Source organism: Acyrthosiphon pisum, chromosome A2, assembly GCF_005508785.2.
Source record: "Acyrthosiphon pisum isolate AL4f chromosome A2, pea_aphid_22Mar2018_4r6ur, whole genome shotgun sequence".
NCBI classification, from domain to species: Eukaryota; Metazoa; Arthropoda; class Insecta; order Hemiptera; family Aphididae; genus Acyrthosiphon; species Acyrthosiphon pisum.
This window is the reverse complement of record NC_042495.1, coordinates 55,185,010-55,202,258: the sequence shown is the minus strand read 5'-3', so window position 1 is coordinate 55,202,258 and position 17,249 is coordinate 55,185,010.

Genomic DNA, 17,249 nt, shown 5'->3' with positions numbered 1-17,249 from the left:
TCACGAACGATAATCCGACAATATTCGTCAAGTATTTGGATAAATGAGGGAAGTCCAATAAGTGTTTTGGACGTTTTTCCAGACCACAATCGTCCATAACCAGTTAAATTGATAAGGATAATGTACTATGTTGATGTCTTTTTTTAAAAACTAAATACATGATTATAATATACACATAGATACCTAACTAAACAAACCAGGGAAGTCTTCAGTAAAAAATGATTATTATTTTATATTAATTCATATATTACATAGGTATTTATTATTATACATAATACATTTATTGTATTAATAAATCAAAAACTAACCACTAACAAATTGATACGTATTTTAAGTTTTTGAGAATTTATTTGAAAAAAAATTGTACCTATTATTTAAACATTAATTGATCATTTTTTTTAAGCCACTGGTTTTAGTATTTTCGTAATAAAATAATTGTTTGTTGTTAAAGTTATTATCAAAAAATATAATGAAATATGTTCTTCCGATACAAAGTAAACTACTGATAATTATCAATATAAATAAAATTCACAGTTATAAACAGAGAATGTTGTAATACAATTATTTATTTGCAAATTGCTAAATTGTAAGTCAAATAAAAGTATACGCTATTAAATCATAAATTGTAAAACATAAAAGAAAATAAACGTGCACACGATTTGTACAAAAGTAAATATTATACTACAAAACGAAATAAGAAAAAGTTAAAAATGTTATTGTTGATGTTTTATTTTGTCGGACAACTTTAGCGTTGACAAAAATAAGAAAAGCCATTGCAATATTATTACGTAGTTTATAACAAATAAAATTACCTTCGATGGAGTAAGAAGTTCAAAATATACCTTACACAAAAACATGAAAACAACTTTGGTACATCATTAAATAATAATAACACTGTATAATGAATGATGACAACACAATATACAATATTACGATGACGATGATAGTTTATCTACTTATATATATGTTAACGTTGTCTCCAATAAGTACCTAAATGCATATTGTTGAACTTCCTGGAATTGTTTAATATTAAATAAGATTATTAATCATTTCGTTTAAAAATAAAGTCACATTCAAATTAACATGCAGCAATCGGCCGACATAATATTATAATTGAATCGATATTGTTTGTACATTTAATTACACAAAATAACAAGGTTTAAGCTAACTTCAATAAATTGGGACATTGACAATGGTTAGCGTTGAATTTTTGATACAAGACTATAAAAAAACCTAATGATAATAAGATGCCTTGTTAAGAATATTACCATGGACAATGACTTTGGAGAACGTCTGAACGTTATAACTGTATTTATAGGTACTTAATATTTTTGGTTTTTATACCTATATTAGTATTGTGTATAGACGGATTTCTGAATAAAAGTTCATTCACAATACATCGCCCGATAGGTAATAGTATAATCATTATTAATTCCTTGTAGAAACTTATTTAAACATGTTTGATCTTATGTTTACAAAGCCGAAAACGAAATCACAGGAAAATAATCGTATCATCAATAACTATTAACCCAAACAATGGATTCTATACTAATTAAAATAATATAATAAAAGTGCTAAAAAAAATCATAATAATAATAATAATAATTTATTTTGATTCAATTTTTCCTAGCTATTTAGCTAATGATATTTTTTATTAAATTTGTTACAAATACTCTTACACACAATTTATGATATCTTTCAAACAAATGTATGTTTAGGTACGTATTATAAATTTTTCACGAAATAAATTTCGTGCTATCAATATTATAGTCCCATATTATTATTTAAATAAATTTTAACAAAATTAAAAACATTCTAAGGTATTTGGTTTATTTGGAATACATATTTCTCATGACGAACTCATTGTGTACGTTCAAATAGGCCTGCGCGGTTCTAACAATTAATCGATTATACATATAATTAATCAGTTATATCAGTGATTTTACAATATCCTAATACACTGATTAATTGTCATTTCGATTAAATCAATTAATATCGATCAATCGATAAAAAAAAAATAATCATTAATTGATTATTGATTGTTTTATTTTGTTTATATATGACATTGCTTGTGTTCTAACAGTTTTTTTATTTATTTTGTTATGCTTATTATATAATTATTATGTAATTGTTATTTAATGAATTATGTTAAAGTTTTTTTGAAATTGTTTGTCATGTATATTGTACACAACCAGTCAGTAATAAATAAAGATAATAATTAAAAAGTCAGTTTTAAATTGAGTCTCCCGTTTTAAATTAAATAGTTAAGACAGTTAAGTTATCATAATGTTATTTTTTATTTGTTTTAAGCATAATAACATTTTTAGTGGAATACAAAGTACCTCATAAGTTGTTCTCACAGAAATTCCAAAATATTTAAAATACTTAATACATTTTTTTGGATAGCGTTTAAATTTCAAATTTTTACGAAATTCATAAAATTTACAAAAATTTGAAAGATATTTTAACTTTACCACCTTAGACTTGAAAATTTGATACAACATTTCGCATAAGTTTATTTAATGGAAGTTAAAAAATATTAATATTATTAAGACAAAAAATAACAGTTTTTGTTCTTCGGTCAAAAAGCTTAAATTCAATTTCAGGTCACTCATGTAAATTTTTTTCAAAGCAGTTACAAAAAAGCCGAAATAACTATTCACAATATTTTCACACTTTATAAATTAATTTTACATAGCGTTTTGACATTTACTTATATAAAGAAAGAAACCAATTGAATTATTTAACGAAAATATATATTTATGCTAAATTAATACAATTTACAGTAGGTACCTATATAATTATTACAAACATTTTTACGTATACAGGAATATTTATCAAAAGTGTAACTTATACATAATAATATACCTCTAACATAAATAATTTAATAATGTGTAGCTGATATAAATTATTATTTGAACATTTCATTTAACAAAAATTTTGTACAATTATTTCAAAAATTTTATAAATTGTATACATATCATACACCTTCGACAGATCATAGAAATAAGTGTTGTAGATTGTACCTATACGGTATATTAACTACACATATAGCAGCATCTACAATGGCACAACGGCAATTGCTCGGAACCACACGCAGCAAAATAATCACCTGAAGAATTTTTTAATACGTTTCCAAAATTATCGCCTCTTATAGGTTTGACCATGTTCGTGGTTACTACACGGTCCATTATTGCAGCATCTGTATCCTGTAGCTTCACACAAGTGATCGGCATCGCAACATTGAGTTTTGTCGGGGTCTTCAGCTCTATTGGGACTAATCATGGCGGATGGCACTTGGATTGCCGTTTCGGGTGTCATCAACATGATATTTGACATGGAACAATACACTTTGGTCAGTCGACTTGCAGCGTAAAAGCTCGCACGCCTCTTGGCCACGTCCAAATCCATGTCGTTCAATGTAATTTTTAAAGATATAACAAGAGATCGGTACCTAGGGTTGACCGTTTTCACAGTTACCTCTTGGTCCTCTATTCCAACATCCGTTGCCTTCAGATCCACATAAGTGATCGGCACCGCTACATTGATTTTGGGTAGGGTTTTCGACTTAGTCGGGACTGTCGTAGCGGACGGCGTTTGAATTTTCGTTTCAGCATTTTCAGGTGTCATTAACGATATATTTGGCGTCGAAAGTACGGCCTAATCAATGGACTTGCCACGTAACAGGAGCCCGCACGTCCCTTGTTCAAGTTCATTGTATTTATTGTAACTTAAGACAATCGTAGTATGTTAAAACGTCCAATCATCTTATAGTTTTAAGTTTTTTTTATGTATATAAACATAAGCATATTATAATTAAGTTACCTCTCATCATACTTTCAACATTGTTTGCTCAATCCAGTAAACAGAGATAAATTGTTGCCATGATAATTATTGTGTATTAGTTTTTTAACATAAACATTTTTTTCATAACAAAAATTAGAACAATATTTTAAAACATTTAAAATATTGTATTAATGTTATTCTGTAAGACAGAGACAATCTATCCATAAATTATTTATTGTTTTGTTGTATGGTGGTCTATACAGTCTACTTAGATATATATTACTATGTTATTGTTTATTTGAAAATTTAAAATTAATATTATATTTTAATAAAATGTCCATTTTTTTGGTTTTTTTTTAAAACGAATATTTGTTTACTTTCTGATATCAGTAACTAATGAGTTGTAGACTCTTTTAAATCCAATTATCGTAGAGTACCTACCTATCTTAGTATTAAAGTGAGGGTTAGATCCCCTCCCATTGGCTTTGGGGTGGATAATCTTCCGTAATTTGTTTATTGTGAATTTTGAATCAATTCAAATTATATTCATTGTTCCTTATTGTTAAATATTTTTAAATATTTTAATACCTAAAAAAAGTATTAAGAGGATAGGAGGTTTTCCAATTTCCCCCTCCCATTTAGCTATATCGTTTTTTTGTTTTTGATTCTCCTCTATCAGAAATCATGTCTATGCCACTGGATATAGCAGATGAAATATGTATGTTTACTAGAACACTAAAACTAACCCCGTGTAGTTACTTTTAATATTAGAATGAATTCACCTTGGTAGGTATTATCAAACTTTAGATAAGGGGGATGGAGCGTGATTCATTTTCGGTCGAAAACGTAGCTCACTACTTCTATCACTACGCCAGTTCACCCAATATAATGTTCTGTTATTAATTTTGAAAGTAGATTTGAATTCGTCACTAAATTATCTATGTTTTGACAGTACATTTTTTCTGATTTTTATTTTTTTACTTAGAAATTAACTAACAAAAAGTGTTAAAATAGAACATATTCATAATTCAAGTTTAAAAATATTGATATAGAATATGAAAAATGTACGATAGTTAAAGCATAGTTATATTGGTGTAACTCAAAAAATAATAAAATAATGATTTTCCTCTACACTTACATGACCATTTTCCATACATGATAAAATGTTCAATATATTTTGTCTCTTTTTGAAATACCTATTTATAGATATTCTCAATTTTCAACTTTTTAGTTTTTTTTTCAATAAAATATGTCGATGAAAACTTTTCACGTGATAAATAAGTTCAAAATTCAAAATTGTAATACAAAGTTCTTCATAAGTTGTTGAAATTCATCTAAATCATGAAAATTTGAAAATTATTTTGTAAATAAACTATATAAAATGGACAGAAAATAAGAATTTTTGTTCCTCAGTCAAAAATTTTAAATTCAATTTTAGGTTACTCATATAAATTTTTTTTAAAGCAGTTACAAAAAAACCGAAATTACTAGTCAATTGATTTTCACACACTAAAAATTAATTTTACATAGAGTTTTGGCGTTTACTAATAAATAATAATACATAAAAAAGAAACCAATTGAATTATTCAATGAAAATATATATTTGTGCTAAATTAATACAATATTAATTACAGTAGGTACCTACAATTATTTCAAATATTTTTATACTTATACATGAATATTTACGAAAAGTGTTACTTATACATAATAATATACCGCTAACATAAATAATTTAATAATATGTAGGTGATACAAATTATTATATTTTAAACCTTTCAATTTAGTATTTTACTTCGAAATGTTGTACAATTATTTCAAACATTTTATACATTTTATACATTTTATACATTTTATACATTGTATACATATCATACATTTTCGACAGAGCATCAAAAAAATTTAAAAAAATTATTGTTGTACATTGTACCTATACCGGGCTATACGGTAGGTATATTAACTTGTAACTTAGGAGCATCTACAAAGGCGCAACAGAAATTGCTCGGATCTACGCGCAGCACAAAAACGCCTGAAGAATTTTTTAGTACGTTTCAAAAATGACCGGCTCTTATAGTTGTGACCTCGTTCGTGGTTACCATCTGGTTCGTTATTGCAGCATCTGTATCCTGCAGTTTTACACTGATGACCGGCATCGCCACATGTCATATGCCACATTTCTTCAACTCCAATGGGACTAGTCGTGGCCGACGGCACTTGAATTGCCGTTTCGGGTGTCTTTAACATAATATTTGGCATGGATAAAAATACTTTGGTCGGTCGATTTGCAGTGAAATAGCTCGCCCGACTCTTGGCCACGTCCAAATCCATGTCGTTCAATGACATTGTCGAAGACATGATAAAATATCGACTCCTAGGGTTGACCGTGTTCGTGGTTACCACTTGGTCCATTATTGCAGCATCCGTATCCTGCAAATCCTCACAAGTGACCGGCACCGCTACATAATTGAGTTCAGGTAGGGTTTTAGACCTGGTTGGGACTGTCATGATTTCAGGTGTCATTAACGATATGCTTGGCATTGAAACGTACGGCCTAGTCGATGGACTTGCCGCGTTATAGCAGCCCTCACGTCCGTTGTTCAAATTCATGCGATTCATTGTTATTGAAGACATTAAAGTAGGTCGAACGTTTTATTAAATTATAATTGATTCGTTACACAGACAATTACTCGAAATTGAAGACAAATAAATTATAGTTTAATATTAACTCACCATTTCCTTGGATACGAGATTTTATATGCTTATTATGTCCGGAATACATGTTAATTCAAATTGAGTCAGTTAATTAAATACGAGAATATACAGAGGGATTTACCAGCATGCTCACCCTAATTTTAGATTCTGAGTGGAACGATGAATGTATTGATTTTACAATGATGTGTGTTTTTTTTTTTATTTTTTTATTTTTTTTTTATGTCTGTGTACACGATAAGTAGTGAACGATGGTATATTAGAATATACTAGTGTTTTAAGTGTTTATCTAGAAATAATTTAGATTTGGCCCATTAGGGACTATGTGTGTAGTGCGAAAATTTGGATATTTTTGGAACTGGGACCCTCATATAATGGATATTGGATAGTCAGAATTACAATTTTAGATTCTGAATGGAGCGATGAATGTATTGATTTTACAATATGTCTGTTTTTTTTTTAATTTTTTTTTTTTTTGTGTCTGTGTACATGATAAGTAATCAAAATAATGCTTCGATTTTCAACTTCAGTATCTTGTTCGATGGGAAAGTGAATATTGTTGGTGCATTTGGGAGGTCAAAATTTAAAATTTCCAGTAATTTTCAAAAGCGCCGTTAAAAACCAAAGAAAAATTAAGGAAAAACGGGAATTTTTACGCAAAATCGACTTTGGTTTTTGGTGTAACTTTAAAAAAAAATAACATTAGATACATGAAATGTTCACTGGTTGTTTATTTTTGAATTTTCTATTCACGATAAAATTTTCAAAATATTTTGATTTGTTTTGAACTGTTTAGGGAAATTTTCTGTTTCCTATTTTATTAGTTTTTTTTCTATGAATGACAATAAAACTTTATTTGTTGGGTAAAATTACTTGAAAAATTAAAACAAGGCTACTACTATATTGTTACATTGACATTTGAAAAATATTAAAAATCCTTAGTCACAGTTTTTTTTATAAGCATTTAAAGTTCAAAAATTGACAAAATATGGAAAAATCACGAAAATTAGCAAATTATTTTGAATTAAGAATTCGTAAAAATTTTTCTTTTTAAATCAAAGATTTAAAAATGTATTACAAGATTCCAAATAATATTGTCTACCTTTATCAAAAAAAAAATGTCTATAAGAAAGTCAAATTACATTTTTATGAGTGTTTGAAATTCATATTTTTACAACATTTGGTATTCACTCAATTTCTTACGCAACGATTTTCTTATTTTGTTGTAATTAGAAAACGAATGACTGTAGAAACTTGAAAATTTTACTGAATGTTTATATTAGTATTTTATATATACGATAAAATTTTGAAAATAATTTGACTCTTTTTGAGCTGTTTACGGACATTGTAAGTTTTCAATTTTTTTAGTTTTTTTTTTTCTATAAATATCAATAAAGTTTTATCTATTGAGCCAAAAAGTGTAAAAAATTAATATAGGGCTCCTGATACATTGTTACAATAGCAGTTGAAAAATATTACAAATACATAGGCACAATTTTTTTTTATAAGCATTCGATTGATTAATCGGATATTCGATTAACAGGAAAAATCGATTAGAACCTATTGATAATCGGTTGCGTCAAAGAATAATCGCGCAGGCCTAAGTTAAAATTATATAGGAAATTTAAACAATTTTAAAAACTATTATTACAGTTTCAAATAATGAGTTTACTAAGTTTACTTACAAATGACATAAATAAGTATTTACGCTTGAGGAATGAGGATAATATTATTTGATTTAAGATAACAATAATTCATATGCAAATAATTTTTCAAACTTTATAATATTTTAGAAATAATTATGTGTCTAAAACGATAATTTCATTATTATATTATAATTTAGTATTATTGTCATTTTGGGTAATCATAAAGTGATTAACCAGTGAATTATGTACATCGAAGCATTAGTTTGTGAAAAGTTTTCAGGTAAGCTGCTTTAAAGATTAACGTTCTAAGAACGTAAGACATTAATAGGAAAGGTTGCGATATGAAATAATTATGTTTCGTATATACCAACTATAGTAAAGTTTTTAGTGGTATTCTGCGTACTATGCACGCGCACAAGCGTTTATTTAAATGTGTTAAATAGTATACAGATCATCCAATTCGATTAAAGTTTTAAATAAAAACCACTTGAATACGCAGGTAATTAACCAACCGTTAAGCGTTTAATGCTGATACAAGACTACGTGTTTTATTTCTGTGCAGATGTTGAATTTAATATTTCCCTATAATATTGTCATGTACAGCTATTTTATTTTATAGACTTTTGCCTTCCACGCTACTGGTTTTAACACAGTTATTGTTGACTCCTTTAAATATATAAATCCTTCCTCGACCCATATTGTGTGTAGTCCTCAAGCTTATATATATATATATATATCCTAGATTCGAACTGTTGTATTTTCTAACCAAGCCAATCAAAATATCGATATGTTTGGTTTTAAAATGAAACTACTTTAAATTAAATCAAAATTCTAACTCAATTTGGTTAAATGCAATGTACACCAAACACATATAATCGATTGATAATGATGTCAAATAGTTCTTAGTAGTGTAATTGTTGTACCTATATTGTGTTTGATTAATCAATGATTTAATTAGGTTGGACACAATAATTTTGTACAAACAGGTAAATTTGGTTAATTTTTTGTGCATATTATAAAATAAAAATAATTTAAAAAAAAAAAAACTAATTTAATAATATATTTTTTTGTTATTTATAATAAAATTAATTTGTAAATTGTACATTTTTTCAAAGTTTAGTTTGGTTCAGCCTTATACCAGGGTTTCACGAAATTACTAGTCCTGCCTTCTAAACTATTTAATACCAATGAATGAGTGCTCTGATTGGTTAATAGTTATCGTAGTAATATTATGATATTATCATCGTCATAATAATAATAAGAAAAATCATAAACATAAGCGCGATGTTGTAGTCATAAATTAAATGAATTGCGTTAATGAATACAATCAAATAACTATTTTGTTTTTTTTTGTTAAATTCCATATTATGCAGAATAATATTATGACTGCAGTCTACAACGTTATTATTGTTAAAAATTACTTGCAATCGAAAAAATTGAAAATTTGATCGTAAACAGACTTCATTTATATCAACAAAATTAAGTATTTAACCACATTTATTATCAACTATATAAGATGTTTAAAATATCAATAATTATTAATACTATCATCACTTAGGTATCTATGTAACTATTTGTTATTTTAATGTCTCTAACAAACAATATTTAAATATATAGCGATATTGCCTATACGATGCGCCGTTTTGAACTCAATTGCCCGCAACCTATTAATTCATTCTTACACAATATATCCTACATAATATTATATACATTTTATACATTTTATTAATACATTTTTTTTCTAATACAATGAAGTCAAACCTGGTTACAAGACGAATCCACGTACATAGTATTAACTATTAACATAATAATACGTTAGATCTTCGATTATATTCGAGTTTACCCCAGTAGACTAACCAGCGCGATAAATCTTCTGTTGATAAAGTACAATTTTGGCATCTATATTAATATAATATATAGATACATGTTTGTGTGTATGTGTGTGTGTGTGTTTATCATAACACAATTTAGTGGATTTCCAGTCTCGCTAGTCTCGAGTTAATTTCGCAAATATAATATAGGTAGTTGGTACGTATTATATTACAATAATATTATAGGCGAGCGATGTGCTGTCACTACATAGACGCATAGTGCACTATAACCGCAAACGCTATTCATTTATATATATTGTTTGTAGTATTCAAATATATTATACCGTCGTAAACTAATGAGTGCGTAAACGGTGATGCGCTGTTAATAATTTAATGCCCGTCGGTGCAAACAAATAGTTTAATAGATGAACGCAGGAATAGCTATTTATTTTATTAATGATCATAAAAATGCATCTTCGATGACTATGCGACTAAGCGCATCATATAATAATAACATTTAGAAAAAAAAATGTTTATTTTTCTCAACAAGTTTTACAATATTAATATAAAAAATTAGAAATGAAACAATAGAACAAACAATAATAATAATAATAATGTACACCTCCTCATCAAGTATTTGGATTTGTTTAAATAACTGAAACGTATTAATTTTGTTTACTGGTTTGGGGCTAAACTCTGCAATAAATTATATAATAGTTGATAATTTGTTTTACGTTATCAATTAGGCGTCACTTGAGTGTTATACGAATTTGTGTGCATTCGTAATATTACTGTGTAATATATTTCATACGATTATATTATGCTACATCAATATCGATAAATTATTGATCGACAATGTCATGATATTTTCTTTCGAGTAAACATTTAACCAACAACATTATTGGTATGAATATCGCACGATATTTTGTTATTATTAATACTAGATATATAAAAAATAACATAATATTATTAAGTGATTCATTCGTAATTCATTTAAATGTTTTGCTTATACTAGATAAGTTAATATATTAATACTATTACTAGTTAGGCAATAGCTATCATAGATTACTTTTATAAGTGTAATAAATACCTATCACACGTGTGAAGGCAATAATTATTTTTTACACAGAAGTCAAAACAATGTCCCCCTATTTTTTTTTTTTTTAGATGGCCTAATAAATCGGTGATTACGAAACACATAATCTACAATTATAATACAAATCTACAAATAATAATTTTGACACAAATTATTAATGTTTAGATTTTATCCATCTCAATATAATAAAAGTTTTGATTTTTCAAAATTATATTCCAAAATAATTAATTTTTTAAAGGAAAAATATTGCACGTATTACAATGTACGATTTTATATTCCACGCATCTAGAAATTAAAAACGCTAAGCTCCACACGGGTCGTTATGGGAAAACTGAAAAATTCGATTAACATCGTTCGGATCTTGGTCGTGTGTACATACAGCCGGCAAGATTTCGTACATAGTACATAATAATATTATTCGGAAAAATAAACCCTTCGGAGACAGAGGATGAGGAGGAGGAGGGATGCATAATAATAATAATAATATGTGTGTCACGCTAATATAATATTATATAACATATAATAATATTTCACCAAGAGATCGGCACACACCCACCGCGTGCAAACACGAAATCCCTTCAACACGAACTCTTCGCAAACAGCTAGCCGCCTTTCACCGTTACCCGCAGTGGCTTGATTGCCATTTTTTTTTTTTCATTTTAATTACCACAAGGATACGGAAAAAGTTACCGGGATTTCTGGAAACTGACGGCCATGCGATACGCACTAGTCTATATAACGATAATAATAATTATAAATTAAAATCAAACAGTTTTATCTCCGCGCTCCAGAATATGATATACGCACACCCAAAAGCGGTTATCGTAAAATAGAAGGTGTTTCCGCTTAAATATTGCGCGTGAAATCTGTATAGTTATTCGTAGTTATCATCAAAAAATCCGTTTTCAACGCTTCCCCCCTCCAACCAATCACCAGGAGGTACAACAGTTTAATTCCACACCTCTGAACACTGATGAATTTATCAATACCGTTTTACTTAAATTATTTTCAAAAGATTGTTTTTTTTTTTTAATTTTAAACACATTAGGTATGTTCCTTATTTTAGGTATATTATTTTAGTTATTCGTGTACGGGGTGGTTAAAAACAAAATTCATCGATTACGAGTACATTATAACGAATTTCACTTGTTAAAAATAATATTATTCCTAGATACTATCCGTGAACTATCGAAGATTATTTATCTTGCAGCATTACATTTTATGTATGATAAGTTTGTATGTAAAATGTTAATAATACTAAACGCGCTATGTCGTTGTCATTGTTTGCCGCAGTAACGTAATGCCGTTTTTATTGAAATTATATTACTGTCGAGGACATTACGTGTTACTATCTTCATTCTTAAATATCTTCAAAAATCTTGATTTGTGAATTTAAAGCGGCTATTTAAGGGTGAGTTAAAGAACCCTATATTTTTTTTGGTTATTTATATCGAAAAGTGAAACTTTGGAAGGTTAGTTTATGTACATACTAATCAAAGTCCGATATCCTATAGTTTTGAATGTTTGTAAAAATGTATTAGCTTATTTTCTAGAATAAAAAGGGAAAATATTTTATGAGTTTTTAATTTAACAATCCTTTAAATCAAATATTAAGAAAATGAAAATATACCTATTTTTCAATAATTGTATGTTTAATTATATTATATTAAGTTGAAAACGATAAATATTTACCTACCTTACGTCACTCAGTAAAAAAGATAATAAATCGATATTATCTTTTGAAAATATTTAAATCGGGTTAGGTACTAGTACCACTTATACAAAACTTTCTATTTTAGAAATTTTCACTAGTAAATTAGTAGGTTTAGCGGTAATTTTTTAGGAACATTCCACATTTTCTGATCCAATAACCTTAATAAGATTTACCTACTTAAGACAACCTCGTAATCGAACTAGGATTTTAAATTATACGCTCGATACTGGTCGGTAAACAACGATGGTAAAAATAAAAATAGTTACAGTTTTTAAAATAGTTTTTTTAATTGGTTAGAGGAAAATTCTTAAGCTTCGACTTGAACGCGTAATCCTGTCATAAGTTCACTATTTCTTGAGCTCTCCTCCCTATATTTTTAATGTGTATTATTTGTAAGTGATTGTTTTTCCTACAAAGTGCAATATGTTATCCTGATCAATATCAAGACATTTATAACAGTATTATATACACCATAGGGCGTATGGGTTTGTGTAGGGTGTTATTTGATGTTATCGGATTATATGGCCTTCATCGGCTAAATTTTCAATAATCATAATTCGGTTGGTATGAGATACCAATGATGCAGCCTGTTATACTATGGTACAAAAGTGGTTATCAAACTGCGCTACGTTGAAATTCAATGATCCAAAAGTGTGATTTAGAGGTTCCACCGAAATATCCAGATTAAATAAATTTTAAAGTATTATAATTTATAATATAGTATGTCACAAAATGTTATATTTAAATACAATGTTTATGTGATCGCAAGGCATGCAATTAATAATTTAAAGTTTAAGGGGGTTCAAAATGAACTATTTTTCATGCTAAAAATATGTAGGTACTTGTATTCCGACCAACTAATCAAATTAATTACGCAACACAAATTTCGAAACCAAGTTTTGATTCTTAATAATGTCTGCTCTAGATTCTACTAGATGATCTTGATAAAATTTTGGCATGCCACATGCGCCTACAAAAATATGACTCTAAAAAAAAGGTGGGTTTCTGATCTCCTTGAAAAAATCCGATTATATACAATGGAATTATCCTCATCAGATACATAAAAAAATGAATGTGTTCAGCCGATAAATTCTGCTAACGAGTTTAAAAAATCGAAAAAAAAACTATTCTGCGAATGTTTTGATATTTCTGTAAGTAAGTAAAAACAAAGAAAATATTTCGCAATGTAGGACACTTTCTTTTTAATTCTATTGAATATTTTATTTCGTATGACTTACAAAATAAAGAAAACAAATCAAAAATCGAATAAGTTATGGTTCAAAATTAATATTTTAGGTGTCTGCCGGAGCAACGGTAGATTTTGTATACCTTAAAATTTAAAGGAGTGGGAAAAAAAATAGTTTGAGAACCACTGGTGGGCACAATATATATATAGCCACGTCTGTCTGTAAGCACATAGACGATTAATACGCGAATCCATTTGATACTGCCACGAAATAGTATACATTTTCAGATGGCCAGTTCTTGTGGATAGGTTTTATGGGGATAGATGCTTTTGACGTGTTTATTCGATCAGTTTTTTACTGCCTAAGCGTACCCCTCCACAGGCACACGCACAATACGTATAGGTACTTGGGAAACTGCCAAATCCAATGTATGACTGTACCCATATAAAAGTTATGCACCAATATAGCGATTGTGCCGTAAAAGTATACGTCAAACGATTCGAATTTATGTTGTGCGCGAACACGACCAAAAAAAAAAAAAATAATAATAATAATAAACAACAACACAAAATCTATACAGTCGTAAATATTGAATTTGGAAACCGACAAATTAAAATGAAAATGGTTTATATCCAGATAGTTTATTATTTAATTTATATCAATATGTATTATTATCGTAATGCTGGTCCTGAACAATTGTTCAATTATGAGAGGGATCAGCCAAATCAAAATATGAAATTACCGAGCTCGTAATTTTATTGTATCCCATAAAATATCTACCAGAAGAATTTGAAAACCAGAGGCGTATCGCGAAGGATGTAGTTATGATACCACTATATTATGGCCGTTATTATCGACGATACAATAAATTAACGACCGTTTACTAACCTTAAATAATAATTGTAACCACGCAATATGGCTGTGCGCCATTAATTTGAATATAACTGAAAATTATATTATGTTTATTAAGGACATAATTATGTACGAATTTATCGTGCTGTATTATACAATCATATTAATTATTTCTATGATAAGCATAATATTATAGCGTATCGTACATTTTTAGTGTGCGATATATTCGTTTAACGACTATCATAATCTGTGATATGACACTGAACGATTTCATATAGATTATAATAATACTATATTACAATATGACGTATGCATTATATTACTATAAAAACGTTTTCACTAAATTCAGTCAACTTATATAGTATAAAAATACGATTTTAGAAAATTATCACTGGAGATCCACAATATTACTATTGAAATATTCTTGGTGTATCTAAATTAAAAAAACAAAATAATTTATATTATCTTTTTCGTGTTACTTAATAATAGTTCTATAGATATAGAGTAATATTTATACTGATAATTTATAATATAAAAAAAAAAATAAAAAATTTTTTTTTTTTAAACATGCTTTTCTTAATACTACTTAATACATGAACGAAAAAGTTGAAAATAAACTTACTTTTAAAACAATTTCTTAATGAAACTTCAAGGTTATCAATATATTACTAAAAGTGTTTCTAAAATGTATTTGTTGCAAATTTTTTAAAACTTGTGAATTACAAAAAACGAAATGCATGGGGCTCCTATGAGTCAAGAATATCTCTTACAAAATTGGATGTATGATCAATAATCTTTAAAATATTTATCATAAAGTTTATCTAATGATTTAGTTGTAGAGTGACTTTACATAGGAGTTATCATAAGTGCCCCATGCTTTTCGTTTTTTGTAATTCACAAGTTTTAAAAATTTTGCAACAAATACATTTTAGAAACACTTTTAGTAATATATTGATAACCTTGAAGTTTCATTAAGAAATTGTTTTAAAAGTAAGTTTATTTTCAACTTTTTCGTTCATGTATTAAGTAGTATTAAGAAAAGCATGTTTTTAAAAAAAAATTTTTTTATTTTTTTTATTTTCTACTTTTTAGTGATAACAATTAATTAGAAACAAAAGATTTTTTGAAAGTATAATTTTTTTTATTTACAGTACATTCGAATATTATAAGAAACTCTGTTGTCTTAAGTATAAATTAGCTTGTTAAATTTTTTTTTTACATAGTAAGTAAATATGTAAGACTATATTAAAATGATCTCATTTCTCTCATTCTTTCCATTTCTTCGAGGGCGTCAATATTAGGTACATGGTGTTTCTCGGTGATATTATTAATATCCTAATTTTTTATCTATAATATTCACCTAATAAATATACACTATACACAAACTTTAAATAAAAACATATTATCGGCCACCAACGTCCAACAGTTCTTAAAATATCAAATTATTGCTCGGTACATTATTATAATGTCATATTATTTTATAAACATAGGCACAAATTGAAAACAATTTTGCGTATAATCTAAGTATAAAATAATATTTCCATAGGCTTTTGCGCCCTTTTTTTTTTTTTGTTTGTTGCGCCTCTGGAGATGACCTCCAGGTACACCCGTCATCGGCGACCTGGTTGTCCAGGTCAAGAATTGACAACTGGGTCATGTATTGTCACCGACCCTAGACCTCCATACAAAATTTGAGCCTCCTAGGTCATGTAGAAGTGACTTAAATTGAACTCGCAAGAATTGATGACAACAGAAATGAATGAATGAAACATTGCGAGTTAAAGAAAAGCATGTAATAATTAAATTCCATCAAAGAAATCTGGTAATTTAAATAGTTTTGTTAGGTGGTAAACGGAGAATTGGTACGGTCTATTGCGTTTTGAATAAAATAAATGAAATAAGCGGAATATTAGTACCTTCAATAAAATATTTTATTTTAAGTGGTTCAAAAAATGTGTCTAATTAAATTAAATATAAATTCACAATTGCATAAATATAATTTCTTTTGGTATTTAGTTACAACAATAATTTCCCTATGATATTTAAAAAAATATCAATTGTCATTTCTTTATTTGAGTAACTATCAATATATAGTTTGATATTTCATCAATGTATTGAATTGGTTTCATATTTTTCATTATTTTTCCCAGGTGTTAAATTATCAGATTCATGACGTATTGTTTTTCAATTCGTTCGATGCTTATACGTATTCTTTTAAAACTTTCCATTATAAAAAAATTGTGGGAGCGTGGTAATAATAAGCTGAACGTTTCAATAGTTACACTAGGTTGAATTAGACACATACAATATCTTTAATCATCGTTATTGACATTGTCTTTTGCCGTTGTATATTAAATTAATACTTCCCTAAAATACCTTGCAGTACCTACTTATCTAACGTGTAGATACTTTATGATTGTTTTTTTTCCTAGCTTAAGAAACCCTGACTTT